Source organism: Haemaphysalis longicornis, unplaced genomic scaffold (genome assembly GCF_048455015.1).
Source record: "Haemaphysalis longicornis isolate Haplotype H1 unplaced genomic scaffold, Haemaphysalis longicornis Haplotype H1 scaffold_6, whole genome shotgun sequence".
Lineage (NCBI taxonomy): Eukaryota > Metazoa > Arthropoda > Arachnida > Ixodida > Ixodidae > Haemaphysalis > Haemaphysalis longicornis.
In genome coordinates this window covers 129,303,578-129,320,909 of record NW_027526407.1, presented here as the reverse complement: position 1 = coordinate 129,320,909, position 17,332 = coordinate 129,303,578, and the positions used below count along the sequence as shown (strand labels likewise).

The 17,332-nt window shown below is 46.4% G+C and overlaps 1 long non-coding RNA gene and 7 other non-coding genes across 8 annotated transcripts in view; 1 reads left to right on the top strand and 7 right to left on the bottom strand.

Annotated features, from left to right (window-relative positions):
• The window catches only part of LOC144141941 (uncharacterized), a 138,314-nt gene that overhangs the window by 109,265 nt on the left and 11,717 nt on the right, over positions 1 to 17,332 (top strand). The window lies entirely within an intron of this gene.
• Positions 14,136 to 14,207, bottom strand: Trnas-uga (transfer RNA serine (anticodon UGA)). Its single transcript has one exon. It is a non-coding gene; the product is annotated as a tRNA-Ser (tRNA).
• Trnas-uga (transfer RNA serine (anticodon UGA)) lies at positions 14,617 to 14,688 on the bottom strand. The gene has a single exon. It is a non-coding gene; the product is annotated as a tRNA-Ser (tRNA).
• On the bottom strand, positions 15,098 to 15,169 carry Trnas-uga (transfer RNA serine (anticodon UGA)). Its single transcript has one exon. It is a non-coding gene; the product is annotated as a tRNA-Ser (tRNA).
• Positions 15,579 to 15,650, bottom strand: Trnas-uga (transfer RNA serine (anticodon UGA)). Its single transcript has one exon. It is a non-coding gene; the product is annotated as a tRNA-Ser (tRNA).
• Positions 16,060 to 16,131, bottom strand: Trnas-uga (transfer RNA serine (anticodon UGA)). The gene has a single exon. It is a non-coding gene; the product is annotated as a tRNA-Ser (tRNA).
• Positions 16,541 to 16,612, bottom strand: Trnas-uga (transfer RNA serine (anticodon UGA)). Its single transcript has one exon. It is a non-coding gene; the product is annotated as a tRNA-Ser (tRNA).
• Trnas-uga (transfer RNA serine (anticodon UGA)) lies at positions 17,026 to 17,097 on the bottom strand. The gene has a single exon. It is a non-coding gene; the product is annotated as a tRNA-Ser (tRNA).

The window sequence follows — 17,332 nt, the reverse complement described above, 5'->3', positions numbered from 1 at the left end:
CGGAACGCGATGATAGGACAAGATTTGGCCCTGCTTCAGAAGCACGGCCAAATCATCTTAAAAGTGCCAAAATGAGTCTGGCTAAATTTTGTAGCGCTATTTAGGTTTTCCTGACGGAAAGGCTTCTGTATTTCTTGTTAACAGCCACGCGGGTTTGTAATTGAACGGCTATTAAAAAAAAGGCCTAGCGCGAGCATCGGCCACGCTATTCGCTGAAGACGGTGTGGTCTCCAGCATGTTCCAGCGTCACGTTACAGCGGCTGCCGGCCCGTGTGCAGTGTGCGTGTGCACGAATTTACGCGACTGCAGATGCATCAGGTATGTGCAGTCTGCGTAACATCAAACTTTTGTATTGCATGCATGAATGTACCACTCGTTGCATTGCTTACATTGCACCGCAGAAATTTGGGCTAGTTGGTGATACGACTTCGACATGGTAAAAGGCTCACTAGACGGGGACATAAGAAAAGACAGTGACACGGGATTAGCGCTCGTCCCGTGTCACTGTCTTTCTTGTGTCCCCGTCTAGTGCGCCTTTTACCATGTCGAAGCTTACATTGCCTTTTGGTAGAGCTTTCTGAAATCAGTTATTCACTGAAAACAATTTTAAGCTTGTTCCAGAAAGGCAAAAAGGGCCCCAAATGCTTATGTTTGTTGGTCATATTTTTATTGAAATTGTTCTCACATCTTGCCTACTTCAAGTACTTAAAAGAAAAACATCACGGGAAGTAAATTTCTTTTGAAAAACAAGTTGAAATTCGAGACATGAAAGGATGTACTATGAAAACACATATGACAGGATTTACTACAGACTACAGAACCGGATTTACTACAGACTACAGAACAGGATTTACTACAGGCTACGGGACAGGATTTACTACAAACTACAGGACAGAATTTACAACAGACTACAGAACAGAACTTACTACAGATTCTGGCGTATTTTTCTGTTGCGTTTTTCGACTAAGTATATATATATATATAGTCTGAAAAGATAAAAAATTACCCAGAGCAAAAAAAATACGGTTAGTAGATATACAGACAAACGAGAAAGATGTAGAAAATAGAAATAAGTTTACTGACGTTTCAGGGAGAGGACTCCCTGAAGAAAGGGAGTCCTCTCCCTGAAACGTCAGTAAACTAGTTCTATTTTTTATGTCTTTCTAGTTTGTCTCTGTCTCTACTAACCTTATATATATACATATATATAGAAGACTTGTCTCATGTCGAAACGTTAGAAATAAAGTATCCGAAGAGCGTACTTTTATTTTGCGCGTATTCCGGCAGCAACTAAAGACTCTACTTCACACACACACACACACACACACACACACCCACACACACACACACATATATATATATATATATATATATATATATATATATATATATATATATATATATATATATATATATATATATATATATATATATATATATATATATATATATATATAGTGAAAAAAATCGACTGTAACATTTCCTGTTTTTCGTTGCCAACAGTTTCGGAGTTTGAAACTCTTTCTTCAGGGCTGTATATTCTTTGCTCAGTTTTGCCTTTATACAAAATTGTCTGTGAGGTAGGGTCACTTCCCTCATTCCTCCAGGAGAGGTTGCGGGTGAGGGGCGTTGCAAACAGTTTGAGCAAGTGAGGCTTTCCGATTGGCTAGAAAGGCGGAAAGTGAGCGAAGAGGGAAAACACGGACTAAAAGGCAGCAGGAAAACATGATAACAAGAAGCACACGAGAAACGTAAAATCAAAATCAATACTGAGTCCTGCGTACTTCGTAAATGATGTCAAAATAGTCAGCGGGAAAGTAAAAGGGGCAAAAAAAAATTACACTACTTTTTACAAAAATTAAAAAAAATTACTTCCCGAGGGGAACCATGCAGTGATGCGGAGCGAGTACTGCTGCTCGGTTAGGTACTGCTGCTCGACGTTGTCGTTTCGAAGCTGCTTCTCGTTGTCGTAGTTCGGGGTCTGCCGCTCACTTCAAACGTTTACGTTCACCGTCGCGTGCCCTTCGCTTCGCAGCTTTGTCTTCATTGGAAGCAACTTTGCTGTGTGCGTTTGTGCTGATGCTACTATGAGGTTGGAGTCAGCCAACTCGCAGACGGGGCTGTTGGTTATATCACACTGCATCTGAAGTCGACGGCGTCAATCGGAGTCAACTGACGTCAACCGAAGCAAGCGATGCACTGACTCGCGCAGCGCGCTACCGCTGCTGATATTTACACTTGAAGGAGAGGAGACTTGAGGAGTGGAGATACGCAGGCGCGGAGCGTCCGGGGTGTGACTAGAGGCGAACGCACGCGAAGCGCACGCAGCTGGCAGAGAGAGAGAGAGAGAGTGGAGAGAAACGCGCAGCTGTTGGAGAGAGGGAAGGAGGAGAGTTGCGCATGCGCAGTGTGAGTGCGGACACCGACGACGCCGACGCCGACGTGGGACAGGCCACCGCTATAAGATGCTCCGCATCTAAAAAGGGGGTGACGGGGACGGACATAACATAGCGGCACAAGCATATATCTTCTACTCGGTGAAAGTGCAAGGTCGCAGGCATGCACGGCCCTGCCAGTCAATGCATGTTCACCGCGACATACTTCGAATTTGTTGTCTCATATTTCATTTCTTTTTACTCCGGGTTGGGGTTACAGCTGCTCTTGCCTTGGCGCCACTTTGACGAAACCGAGGGGTGTAGAAAAGCTTTGCTGCGCGGACAGCGAGCAGCGGGACACGTAACACTGAGATTCGGTTACGTTTGCGCCGGTATTCTTCGGCGGTTTGTCTGTCGGCGGTGCGGCAGTCATAATTCAGGCTGCTGTGCGTCGGTGTTCCCGCGGGGCGCGCTTACAGCCGTTCAAGGTCACTGATGAAACGTGCAATGGTTACCGAACCGGCGGAGGTGCGGCTCTATCGAGTTTGTTTTCTTTGGCTTAGTCCCTAAAACAGTGTTTCCTTTTTTCTTTCCTTCTTTCTTTTTTAAAGATGTGTGCGCGATCCCGGTTCCACACTCACCCCCTCCACCGACCGCAACGATCCTCATTTCCGGCTACGGCGCAGCTTCTTGCTGCAAGAATGAGAGCCGGCCCGTATCCTCATTGATGCCATGGCTGAATACTGGAATTTATGTATGAATTGGGGCTCCCTCTGCTCGCGTTCGATGGAAGAGCGGAAGCCGGACTGCAGGAGAGTAATTCTGATATGCTCAATCGAATGTTCCGACAGCCGCGTATGTTTGGAGAATGGTAGAACCGGCTTTGTGGCGACGTGGGATTGGTGGTTGTTGAATCTGAACCGGATAAATTCCGGTCTGGCCAATATAGTTCTTGCCAGACATTTCACTGTGCAGTCCGTACACGACGTTACTGGAACCACAGTGGAGGCTTTCCTTTAATCGGGAGGAGTATTTAGAAAAGTTTGATGTCGCCGTGTCGTTTTGGGTGATGAGGGAACAAATGTTGCAGCGCGTTTTCCCGCATGGGCGGCAGCCCGAATGTGGTTTCGTCACTCCAATTTAAGCCTTAACAAGCATATCTCTTTAGATTTGGTGTTTATGATACACTACACGGTTTGGTTTTGGGAAGATAGCTGACAGGTGCTCACTTTGTGTGATCATATTGAAATTCCTGCTCAGTATGTTGTTTACTCGCGGCATGTTTGCACCGTATGTTATTAGCAGGTTAGTTCGTGGTGTTTCCCTTGTTTTGAATTGGCTTTTGACGATGCTGACTGGTGGTCTGTTCGGCGGGCCCGAATGATTGCGTCATAAATTATATTTTTCTTGGCATTTTTGATTGAGATGAATATTCTTTAGATTTTTCGAGTTGTTCTCATATTCCTGGACATCAGAACAGATACGGCGGTAACTGTACGCGTGCGAGTATGGAATTCGAAGTTTGCAATGTCGTGGGCTGTTGCAGTCAAAAGGCAGGTACTATTGGCGATCCGTGGGTTTCTTGTCGACGGTGGTCGCGAGGGAGTTGCCTTGTACCTGAAGAGTTACATCAAAAAAGTTTATAGTATCTTGCGATATGTCGTGGGTAAACCTGATTGACTGATAAAGACGGGTACATTTTGATATGAAGTCGATAAGGCTCGCTTTTTAGTGGTTCTATTCCAAGAATATGTAATCTAGGAAACGCCTTTGAAACAGTAGTTTCTTTTGTCGCTTCTCAATAAACGGGGTTTCCAATGATGCCCTAAAATATCGGTGTAATTTGAAGTCGTCGCAGTTCCCATCGCCGTGCCACTGATGTGAAGAAAGTGCTTTCCGTTAAATTGGAAGTTAATTTAACTTAGTACAATGGTTACAAGCGTTGCCTGAGTTTCGCTCTGTATGTCTATTGATGGGTAGTTTAAGCCAATAAATGCTGCCACGGTCTCGGCGATGACTTGCGAGTGGGAAATATTTGTGTAGAATAACCACACGTCCAACGTCACCACGAAACACCCTGTGTACATGACGATACCAGCAATTTCGTGTAGGAAATGGCTGGTACCTTTAATGTAGGACGGGAACGTAGAGGGGATTTCGTCTATTATGTGAATAATGAAGCTTGAAATTTTTTTGTCACCGTCCCATTACTGGATACAACAATGGGTGTGCCCGGGTGGTTCTCTTATGTATTTTGGGTAGCAAGTAAAATCGACCGGGGACAGCATGTTTAGGTTGCATAATTTGCTTCATCACGGCAGTTATCTTACCTTCCGTGAGATGAGATTTGAGGGTTTTGTGAATTTCACTTTCATAGAATTTTTTGGGGTCATTGGGTAGCTCAATATAGAATTCAGTCACTTAGTTTCCGCATCCCACTTCCACGTATTCAGAACTGTCAAGTATGACAATGGCTCCGCCCTTGTTCACTGGTTTGATAATGTTGCTGGTGTCCGCTTGAACGAAAGTTAACACTGCTCGCTCTTCAACTGAAAGATTGTTGCTCACGGGTTGGTGCTGTGAATACGCCCGCACAACACCCTTCTGTACAGCCGCTTTATACATGTCTAAGTGCTCGTCTCGTGGGTCTTTTGGTGTCCAGGATTTGTCTGACGCACCAGGCAGTTATGTTTTTATGTTGGGGTGGTCACGGAGGTATTCCCCGGAGACGCAGATTACGTGCGAATATGTCCAGAGCCTGATATAGTTGGAACTGATGAAAACTTCGGAGGCTGGGCAAAACGTCCAACTATTTGACAGACGTTTTTCTTGATCCGGGGATAAAGTTTTGCTTGACAGATTTACCACTCTCCTTTGTTGTGTGTTCACGGGGCGAGGTAGAGCATCGGGCCCTGTGGTGACGCCTACGGGATAGGTTGGTTGCACTGGGTTTGATAAAAACTGAGAGAAAATCTAATCGCGTTGCAATTTCTTAACCTTTTGTTGTGATATTTCTTTCGACTTTGTCGTGTCAGAGTTTTTAAGTTCATTGCATTCTAACTCGGATAGATTCGATTGCGACCTCTCTAGACTTCCGGCATCTAGAAGGTCCATGGCCCGTCTTCGGCTGTACGGCGAAACAATCTCCGTGAGCCCAACCGACGCATCCGACAGCAGTTTCTCCCATTCCGGAATTTCCTCAGAATAAATATGCCCATCGAGGGTGGGCAGGCTAGACGAAGACCTTTTGGTGCTGTGGTCTGGTTAACGTATGTTTCCAAGTGAGCAGCATGCAAATCAAAGCAAACACCCTTGTAGATTAATTTCCTAATTGCCCCAAAAGAGGGGGACCATGCATGATCAGGGCGAGCCGTACCAGTATCTACTACAGGTCAATTCTGAGTTTCATGGCGTGGATGTGATGCCGCCTGCGTGGGCAGGCGCGTCATGTAGCGCTGTTCTGGAACGGGAGGGGCTAATGAAGGCGTGGGACGGGGCGGAAGTTTGGGACACGTCGGGCACGGAGGGCAGGGTGACAGGCCGCCCGGGGGAGACGCTTGGCCATGGTTGTCAGATTCTTCTGTGAGTCGAGGAGGGGAGGCCCAACGCGGGGGATGACAGCACAGGCGTTCCTTAAAGTGTTGCGCTGGGACTGCGACGCCCTCGAAGCTCGCGTGCAGCCCGTCGGCGGTGAGGAAGCGCCACGGAAGAAATGTCAGAAACCCATTATCTATGTAGGAAATCCAGGGCCGCAGTACCCCTCCGCGGCAGAGATATCTAACCTACCGGACGTAGCGCTGCGCCTCCGCGCTATACCAACGAACAAGCGACACCGTCATTCATAACGGAGCAGATGCTTACTCAAAGAGATGCCCGTCCTAAATTTGAAGCAAACAAGGAATGGCAAAAGGCGTCACGCGAAATAGTTGCTCTTCAAGATCAAGTCACTTCTATCAGGGATGAACTCCGTCAGTTCATGGGAAAAGTGGGGGAAGCACTTGAAACTCCCCAGACCTCAACGATCCCTTCCAATGAAACGAAACTCAAGAAAAAAACATTAGCCGTCCAGTGTTGCCCCCAACTCTACCGCCGAACAGAAGCATACTACAGTGGAATTGCCGTAGTTTTTCACAAACCGGTCCGCTCCTAAAGTCCCAAGTGAAAACGCTCCGTCCAATGGCGTTACTGCTTCAGGAAACACGTGGCCCTTGTAAAATGTTAGATTACACCACCTTTTCAGATCCCTTCATTTCAAGCCAAACCCGCTCCTCCCACGGCTCGACTCCAGGGTTAGCAGTGGTACTAGTCCACAAATCCTGCCACGCTGTCCAGCATCGTTGGGACCAAGCATGCAATGATGACAGAGAAGTGATTATGGTCCTCGTTACGGCGCCAGGAGGCAAATCGGTGCAGCTTGTGTCTGTCTACTACAAGCCAAGATCCGGTGCCGTCCCCCCATCACTTTATGACTGGATACCCTATCTTTTTTCGCTACGATTCACCGGTCCTATTATTATCGGGGGAGACTTCATCGCTCGCAATACCCTTTCGGGCTACTCGTCCACAAACCGTCGAGGCCGGCTTCTCGAAAAACACTGGAGTACAGCCCCCTTCAACTAAGAAACGAATATGGCGTCGCAAAACGCATTGGCCTTTACTACGCTCAAAGCGATACAACACCGGACCTCACCCTAGCTACCCCTGGGGCGGTGAAGACCTGGCGCACGTTAGACAGCACCTGGGGTAGTGACAATTATGCCATCATGCTTCAAATCAATAGCAAGAAATTCCGCAATAGACATACTTACCGTGAGATAAACTGGTCCTCGTATCGCTCCCAATTCAACATCTCCTCTCAACCTACCCTTTATGAATTCATCTCGTCCTTAACGCAAGCACGTTTGCTCTCAAGCGAAGAAGTAACCAGTACGGCAGATGTGGATTGCCCTGATTAACACATGTTCGGACTTCTCCGCAAGGCAGAACGGCTAATCAATCGATACCGCACGCAAGGAAAACGCCATAATCACTTAATGCAGCTAAAACGTCACTACCGCATTATTCGCGAATATCAGGTCACGGTACAGAGAGAGAAATGGCAAGATTTTTGTCAAGATCTCGGGCATGACTCGGGCCCGTCCCGTCTTTGGGGAGTTTTCCTTACCATGAGCGGCCGTGCGAAGGTGCGCGTCCCGATCTTGGATGAGATGTGCCTTCAATTGGACTACTCGCAAGTGGAAGATACCATCATTCACACGTCATTTCCACATGCCGTTACAGACCCTTCAACCCTCCCACCTTTACCAATTAAAAGCATTGACCAACCGGTGCCGGGGCTCGATTCTCCCTTCTCTTTAGGGGAACTGCAAGTAGCCATCTCTCAAGGCAACCCCAAATCTACTCCTGGCCATGACCAAGTAAAATTGCAGGACCTCCGAAACCTTCCGCCGCACGGCCTCGATGCGCTGCTACATTTGGCCAACCACTCTTGGGACTCCGGCGAGATACCTGACGCCCTGAGGGTAACGATCATTTATCCGATACCCATGCCCGGTAAAGATCCTCGGAATCTCCAGAATCTTCGGCCCATAGCTCTAACCCCCGTAATATGCAAACTTATCGAGCGTATGATTAACAATCGACTCGTCCACCACTTGGAAAGTACAAATTGGTTTCACCCCGCTCTCACTGGTTTCCGCCCCCATCTTGCTACCCACGATTACCTATGGCTACTCCGGAGAGTTATTAATCGAACCTCGCGCAAGGCATTGCCGGACTACGTCCTCACCTTAGTCATGCACAAGGCATTTGACAATGTCAGCAAGTCAGGTATCCTTCAAGAGCTTTCCCTCGCCTTCCCCAGCCAAAAGGCCCAGGCCTGGGTACGCAGCTTTCTACAGCATAGGCCGATCCGTCTTAACCCTCAAGGACATCAGCCCACAACGTTCTACCTCGATAGAGGAGTCCCACAGTGGTCCATTTTGGCTCCTCTCTTTTTAATCTCGCAATGAACCGTGTGGCCCGAACTCTCGAGCAGGCCACTGCCGCCCGATTCGCGCTTCATGCGGACGATATTGTGGTATGGACAGAAGCCCAGGATTACAACTCCAAAGAAACTATGCAAACAGAGTTGCAGGCAGCAGTCCTAAGTTTGGAACATACGCTGTCCCAGTTCCGGCTACATCTATCCCCAACCAAGACAGAACTGCTCAGCGTGGATGGTAAACGTGGCACAAATAAGGAACTAATTATCTCCCTTCAAGTGGGAGATACGGTGCTCGAATCCCACAATGGTACCATTCGACTGCTGGGTGTTCCCGTCAGCAGCTGTAATAGCCCAAAACAGTGGATAGCCTCACTTAGGAAAACCTGGCGTTCCACCTTACACCCAGTTACCCGGATATCAAACAAGTATGGTGGGGCGCACAAAACAGCTTGCACCATGCTCACCCGTGCTGTGGCGCATTGGTGCTTCACGTACGGCTTCCCGGTTTACGAATTACGGCATTCACATGTAAACGCCCTCCACCAAATGAATCGGCACCTTCTCCGTGCGATCAGTGGCCTCCCCGCCTTCACAAGGGTAGACACTCTACACGATGCAGTTCCCCTTCCGCCTCTCGCTAACCTCATCAAAGAGACAAAACTACGCTTCCAATATCATCTGGACCATTCGCCACAAGGAAAAAGACTCAAAAAATGGGACCACTTAAATAGTCAGTCTGAGAGCACCGATTTGCCGACAGCACTCCCTCCGTGGGAACGCCCAATTAACTTGTAGTGGAGACAGGTACGGCTTGCCCTGATCATGCATGCTCCTCCTCTTTTTTGTCAATTAGGAAATTTATCGACAAGCGTGTTGGCTTTGATTTGCATGCTGCTCACTTCGAAATGTACGTTACGTTAACCAGAAAGACTTCTTCTAGCCTCTAAACCATCGATGTGCGTACTTAATCAGGTGGAAAAGACGAAGTGGGAGGAAGTGTTGCTCAGTGCGTCAGTGGGGCTCACGGAGATTGTTTCACAGCACAGCCGTTGACTGGCCACGGAGATTGTAGATGCCGAAAGACAAGAGAGGTCACGTTCGAATTTATCCTTGTTAGAACTCAATGAACGTAAAAACTCTGAGACGACAAAGAGAAAATGAATATCATAACAAAAGGTCAAGAAATTGCAACGCGATAAAATCTCATCTCAGGTTTTAGTCAACCCATTGCAACAAACCTATCCCGTAGGCGTCACTTCAGATCTCGATGCTATATCTCGCCCGTAAAGAGAAAACAAGGGAACGTGGTAACTATGTAAAGCAAAACGTTATCCTCGGCTCAAAAAACACTTCTCTGGAAAGGTTTCACGATTTGCCAAGCCTCGAGAAATTTCAATGAGTTTCATCTTTCTCAAGATCTAGATACATTCGCACGTAATCTCCGTGTCTGGAAATACTTCCATAACTTCCCCAAAACAAAAACACAATTTCCTGGTGGGTCAAACAAATCCTGGACACCAAAAGGCCGACGAGACTGGCACTTAGTAATGTGTATAGCGGCTGTGCAAAAGAATGTTGTTCGGGCGTACTCACAGCACTAACCCGTGCGCAACAATCTGTCAGTAGAAGCGCGAGAAGCTTTAGGTTCCCTTCAAGCGGACACCAGCATAATTATCAGACCAGCGGACAACGGGGAGACGTCGTCACACTTTACAGGTTTAAATACTCGAAAGAGGGAATGCGACAACAAAGTGACAGACAATTCTATAACGACCTACCAAATGACCCCACAAATTTCTATGAAAGTGAAATTCACACCACTCTCAAATCTCTTCTCACGGAAGGTTATACAACTGCCGCGTGGATGAAAATTAGGTCACCGAAACATCCTGTCTCTGGTCGATATTACATGCTTCCCAAAATTAATAAGAGCAACCACCCAGACAGACCCACTGTATCGAGTAATGGGACAGTGACAGAAAAAGTTTCAAGCTTTATTATATATAATAAAGGACATCCCCCTACGTTCCCTTCTTACCACAAAGATACCAGCTATTTTCTGCAAAGACGCAGCCATTTCCTACAGGGTGTTTTCTGGTGACGATGGACGTGTGGTCATTGTCCACAATCATTCTCCGCACGGAAGGCAGCGCCGCGACCATGGCAGCATTTATTGGACTAAACAACCCATCAATAGACGTAGAGCGTGAAACTCGCGCAACGCTTGTAACTGTTATAATTATTTATATTCACTTCGAATTCAACAAAAAGCACTTTCTTCAGATCAGTGGCACGGCTTTGGGAACAAAGATGGCTTCTAATTACACCAGTATTTTTATGGTATCATTGGAAACTCCTTTCATTGAGAAGTAACAAAATAAACCACTCTTTTACAGGCGCTTTCTAGATGACATATTCATAGTATGGAAGAACGGAAAAACGAGCTTTCGCGACTTTATTGCATAATGTAACTGTGTCCATCAATCATTCAGATTTACCCACGACATATCGGAAGATTTCATAAATTTTTTGCATCTAACCCTTCAAGAACATACAACTCCATCGCCACCACCGCCTACAAAAAACCCACGGATCGCCAGCAGTACCTGGATTTTGACAGCAACCACCCACGACATTCCAAAGTTGGAATACCACCGAAACTGTTCTGATGTACAGGAAAATGACAGAAACTTGAAAAATCTAAGGAACATCCTTCTGAATCAAAATTATCCAGAATGTATAATTGATGTCAACATTAATTGGGCCCGCCAAACAGACCGCCAGTCAGCATCGTCAAAAGCTAAATTCCAAAAACGGGATACACCCAAGACTAACCTAGTAATAACATACGTTGCGAACATGCCGCAAGTAAACAACACAGTGAGCAGGCATTTCAACATGATCAGACAAAGTGAGAACCTGTCTATATCTTCCTCGAGCACCCCTTGTAAAGTATCGTAAAGACACGAACTCAAAAGATACGCTTGTTAATAGTAAAATTGGAGTCACGAAAGAACATCCAGCCTGCTGCCCATGCGGGAAAACGCGCTGGAAATTGTTTTCCCACATCACCCCAACCGACACGGCAAAATTTAACGTTTCTAAATATTACTTCCGAATAAAGGAAAACCTCGACTGTGATTCTAATAACGTCGTATACAGAGTGCACAGTGAAACGTGTCGCAAGGACTATATTGGTCACACCGAGAAGGCATTGCGGCACAGATTCAGCAACCACAAATCCCACGTAACCTCACAGCCGGATCTACCATTCACCGAACATAAGCTGCTGCCGGACCGTTCTGTAGAGCATATCAGAATTACCCTCCTGCAGTCTGGCTCCGCTCTTCCCTCGAACGCGAGCGGAGGGAGTCCACCTTTATACATACATTCCAGAATTCCCCATGGAATCAATGAGTATCCGGGCCGGCTCTCATTCTTGCGGCAAAAAGCTGCGCTTTAGGCGGACCTATGGGGGCCTTGCGGGCGTTGGAGGGGGTGAATGTGGAACCGGGATCGGGCACACAACTTAAAAAAGAAAGCAAGAAAGAAAAAACGGGAAACTCTTTTTTAGGAACTACGCCAATAAAAACATACGCAATACAACTGCCCCACCTCCGCCCGTTCGGAAACCATCACCCATCCCATCAGTGACCTTGAAAAGCTGTGAGCGCCCTCAGCGGGCCCACCGAAGCACAGTTGCCTGAAATATGACCGCCGCACCAGCGAGCGACAAACAGCCAGAGAATACCGCCCCAAACGTAACGAAATATTATAGTTAGGTGTCCCGCAGCTCGCTGGCCCCACAGCAAAGCTTTGCTACACCCCTTGGTTTCGTCGAAGTGGCGTCAAGACGAGAGCAGCTGTAGCCTTAACCCGAAGTAAACCGAAACTCAAAATGGTACAGTAAATTCGTAATATGCCGCGGGAACCATGCCTCGACTGGGCGGGCCGTGCATGCATGACACCTTTCAGTTTGACCGAGTAGACGATATATGCCCGCGCGCCATCTTATGTCCGTCCCCTTCAGCCCCTTTTTTCCCCTTTTCTTTTCCGGCTGACTATTTGTACATCATTTACGAAGTACGCAGGACTCCATCTTGATTTTGATTGTGTGTTTGCTTGTGTGCTTCTTGTTATCACGTTTCCGTGCTGCCTTTTCGTCCGTGTTCTTTCCCCTTCCCTCACAGATATTTGTGTATAAAGGCAAAATGCGAGCAATTGAAGTACAGCCCCAAAGAAGCAGTGTAAAGCAAAGCAGCATGCATATATATATATATATATATATATATATATATATATATATATATATATATATATATATATATATATATATATATATATATATATATATATATATATATATATATATTTATATATATATACATATATATATATATATATATATATATATATATATATATATATGTATATATATATAAATAAATCTAGAGAAAGATAAACTCACAAAGCGCGCAGAAATAGTATAAGTAAAGAGTCGGATACACGGCAAGAACAATAACAAACAATGTTTACTTACGTAGCGGCAACGGGACTTGCCTTCATCAGAGTAAAGTTACATGATTTTGCTGTCGCAAACATTTTGAACACCTTTCTTATATAGGTTCGCATAAAACTGTGAGAAAGACCGGAAAATGTTTCGGAAAAGAGGAGTGTGCATACAGTTAGGCTACGCCTATGTTACAACATCAACAAACAAACAAGAAAAATAAAAAGGGGGGGGGGAGCGAGAGAGAGAAAAAGGGGTCGTGTTAACAATGCAGTGTTCAAGGTTGCACCATGAAGGGTTAACGTATGCCGCGCGGGCTGCAAGTTCAGACAATGGGGGAAACTGGACAACCGCGGTTTGAAAAGAAAGGGAAGAGTATACACTGAGGTATTCAGTGACTGCTGAGACTGGTTCGGGGGGAAGCGAAGATGGGTGTGCCCCCCGCGGGTCAAGAGAATAGATAGGGGGCACAAAAGAGCATTTCACAGAAGCTAGCAATTGAACAGGAAATAGGTAGGGTCACAAAAGGGTAAACATGAATAGATCACAAAGAGTTAAACATTCTTAAGTGATGGTGGGAACGAGGCCTCCCTCCCCAGGACAAATGCCATTGTTGAGCCGCATTAGGCTAATAAAGCTGCTGTATTAGGAGAGTTTCTGCTAATTCTGATGGCAAACTCGAGGGTAGGAATAATGAACATAGTTATAAAAGTTATGAAGCCGCTAAATTTAATCGAGGGATAAGCACGTTAGTTTTCCGTAACTTTCAATAATTCCAAGCGTGGCTGACCCAAACTTATAAATGAGATAAGATTCCCGAACCTCGCGGTCGTGGTGCGTTTTGAAGGCGGATTCTAAAATCGTTGCTTTAAGATGTTCAAATGCATGCCCGGGACTGTTCACATGTCTTGACAGGGGCAAATAAGGGCAGCTTTTTGCATGAGAGTGGTGATTATTGAACCGTATTCGGAAGGGCGTTTCAGTTTGGCCGATATATTGTTGCCTACAAACATATATGTATATATATATATATATATATATATATATATATATATATATATATATATATATATATATTTATATATATATATATATATATATAGTAAGGAAATGAGGGGCTCGTTGAGGAAATAAAGAAAGATAGGTCAGCAGTCTACAACGCCAGAGAGGCATAGGGGTGTGGTTAGGCTCTTTTCTTTTTCACTACGGTTAATGAAGTAAACAATTTTTTAATATACAGAAGAAAGAAAGAAAGAAAAACACGCGCCCAGAGTGGGGACCGAACCCACGCCTTTCGATTTCATGTCGAATGCCTTACCAATTCGGCTATCTGGGCGACTGTGTTCTCCTTCACTTTCTGGGCTATTTATATTTACTAGAAGTATATCTGACGCTTGAGGGTGGTAGCCAGCGCCACTCTGACTGCACGGGGAGAAGGGGACCTTCTTTTCTACCCCCGGGGCGTGACTTGAACGTCTACAGCCTGTCTTGAGCGGGTAAGTGGCGGGAATCCCTCTTATGCTACCTAGGCATCAAGGCTGCCAGAACCGAGACCCTCGCTAGGCTTTCGCAGAATAATATAGTAAGGAAATGAGGGGCTCGTTGAGGAAATACAGAAAGATAGGTCAGAAGTCTACAACGCCAAAGGGGGCATAGGGGTGTGGTTAGGCTCTTTTCTTTTTCACTACGGTTAATGAAGTAAACAATTTTTTAATATACAGAAGAAAGAAAGGAAGAAAAACACGCGCCCAGAGTGGGGACCGAACCCACGCCTTTCGATTTCATGTCGAATGCCTTACCAATTCGGCTATCTGGGCGACTGTGTTCTCCTTCACTTTCTGGGCTATTTATATTTACTAGAAGTATATCTGACGCTTGAGGGTGGTAGCCAGCGCCACTCTGACTGCACGGGGAAAAGGGGACCTTCTTTTCTACCCCCGGGGCGTGACTTGAACGTCTACAGCCTGTCATGAGCGGGTAACTGGCGGGAATCCCTCTTATGCTACCTAGGCATCAAGGCTGCCAGAACCGAGACCCTCGCTAGGCTTTCGCAGAATAATATAGTAAGGAAATGGGGGGCTCGTTGAGGAAATACAGAAAGATAGGTCAGCAGTCTACAACGCCAAAGGGGGCATAGGGGTGTGGTTAGGCTCTTTTCTTTTTCAGTACGGTTAATGAAGTAAACAATTTTTTAATATACAGAAGAAAGAAAGAAAGAAAAACACGCGCCCAGAGTGGGGACCGAACCCACGCCTTTCGATTTCATGTCGAATGCTTTACCAATTCGGCTATCTGGGCGACTGTGTTCTCCTTCACTTTCTGGGCTATTTATATTTACTAGAAGTATATCTGACGCTTGAGGGTGGTAGCCAGCGCCACTCTGACTGCACGGGGAGAAGGGGACCTTCTTTTCTACCCCCGGGGCGTGACTTGAACGTCTACAGCCTGTCATGAGCGGGTAACTGGCGGGAATCCCTCTTATGCTACCTAGGCATCAAGGCTGCCAGAACCGAGACCCTCGCTAGGCTTTCGCAGAATAATATAGTAAGGAAATGAGGGGCTCGTTGAGGAAATACAGAAAGATAGGTCAGCAGTCTACAACGCCAAAGGGGGCATAGGGGTGTGGTTAGGCTCTTTTCTTTTTCACTACGGTTAATGAAGTAAACAATTTTTTAATATACAGAAGAAAGAAAGAAAGAAAAACACGCGCCCAGAGTGGGGACCGAACCCACGCCTTTCGATTTCATGTCGAATGCCTTACCAATTCGGCTATCTGGGCGACTGTGTTCTCCTTCACTTTCTGGGCTATTTATATTTACTAGAAGTATATCTGACGCTTGAGGGTGGTAGCCAGCGCCACTCTGACTGCACGGAGAGAAGGGGACCTTCTTTTCTACCCCCGGGGCGTGACTTGAACGTCTACAGCCTGTCATGAGCGGGTAACTGGCGGGAATCCCTCTTATGCTACCTAGGCATCAAGGCTGCCAGAACCGAGACCCTCGCTAGGCTTTCGCAGAATAATATAGTAAGGAAATGAGGGGCTCGTTGAGGAAATACAGAAAGATAGGTCAGCAGTCTACAACGCCAAAGGGGGCATAGGGGTGTGGTTGGGCTCTTTTCTTTTTCACTACGGTTAATGAAGTAAACAATTTTTTAATATACAGAAGAAAGAAAGAAAGAAAAACACGCGCCCAGAGTGGGGACCGAACCTACGCCTTTCGATTTCATGTCGAATGCCTTACCAATTCGGCTATCTGGGCGACTGTGTTCTCCTTCACTTTCTGGGCTATTTATATTTACTAGAAGTATATCTGACGCTTGAGGGTGGTAGCCAGCGCCACTCTGACTGCACGGAGAGAAGGGGACCTTCTTTTCTACCCCCGGGGCGTGACTTGAACGTCTACAGCCTGTCATGAGCGGGTAACTGGCGGGAATCCCTCTTATGCTACCTAGGCATCAAGGCTGCCAGAACCGAGATCCTCGCTAGGCTTTCGCAGAATAATATAGTAAGGAAATGAGGGGCTCGTTGAGGAAATACAGAAAGATAGGTCAGCAGTCTACAACGCCAAAGGGGGCATAGGGGTGTGGTTAGGCTCTTTTCTTTTTCACTACGGTTAATGAAGTAAACAATTTTTTAATATACAGAAGAAAGAAAGAAAGAAAAACACGCGCCCAGAGTGGGGACCGAACCCACGCCTTTCGATTTCATGTCGAATGCCTTACCAATTCGGCTATCTGGGCGACTGTGTTCTCCTTCACTTTCTGGGCTTTTTATATTTACTAGAAGTATATCTGACGCTTGAGGGTGGTAGCCAGCGCCACTCTGACTGCACGGAGAGAAGGGGACCTTCTTTTCTAGACCCGGGGCGTGACTTGAACGTCTACAGCCTGTCATGAGCGGGTAACTGGCGGGAATCCCTCTTATGCTACCTAGGCATCAAGGCTGCCAGAACCGAGACCCTCGCTAGGCTTTCGCAGAATAATATAGTAAGGAAATGAGGGGCTCGTTGAGGAAATACAGAAAGATAGGTCAGCAGTCTACAACGCCAAAGGGGGCATAGGGGTGTGGTTAGGCTCTTTTCTTTTTCACTACGGTTAATGAAGTAAACAATTTTTTAATATATATACAGAAGAAAGAAAGAAAGAAAAACACGCGCCCAGAGTGGGGACCGAACCCACGCCTTTCGATTTCATGTCGAATGCCTTACCAATTCGGCTATCTGGGCGACTGTGTCCTCCTTCACTTTCTGGGCTATTTATATTTACTAGAAGTATATCTGACGCTTGAGGGTGGTAGCCAGCGCCACTCTGACTGCACGGGGAGAAGGGGACCTTCTTTTCTACCCCCGGGGCGTGACTTGAACGTCTACAGCCTGTCATGAGCGGGTAAGTGGCGGGAATCCCTCTTATGCTACCTAGGCATCAAGGCTGCCAGAACCGAGACCCTCGCTAGGCTTTCGC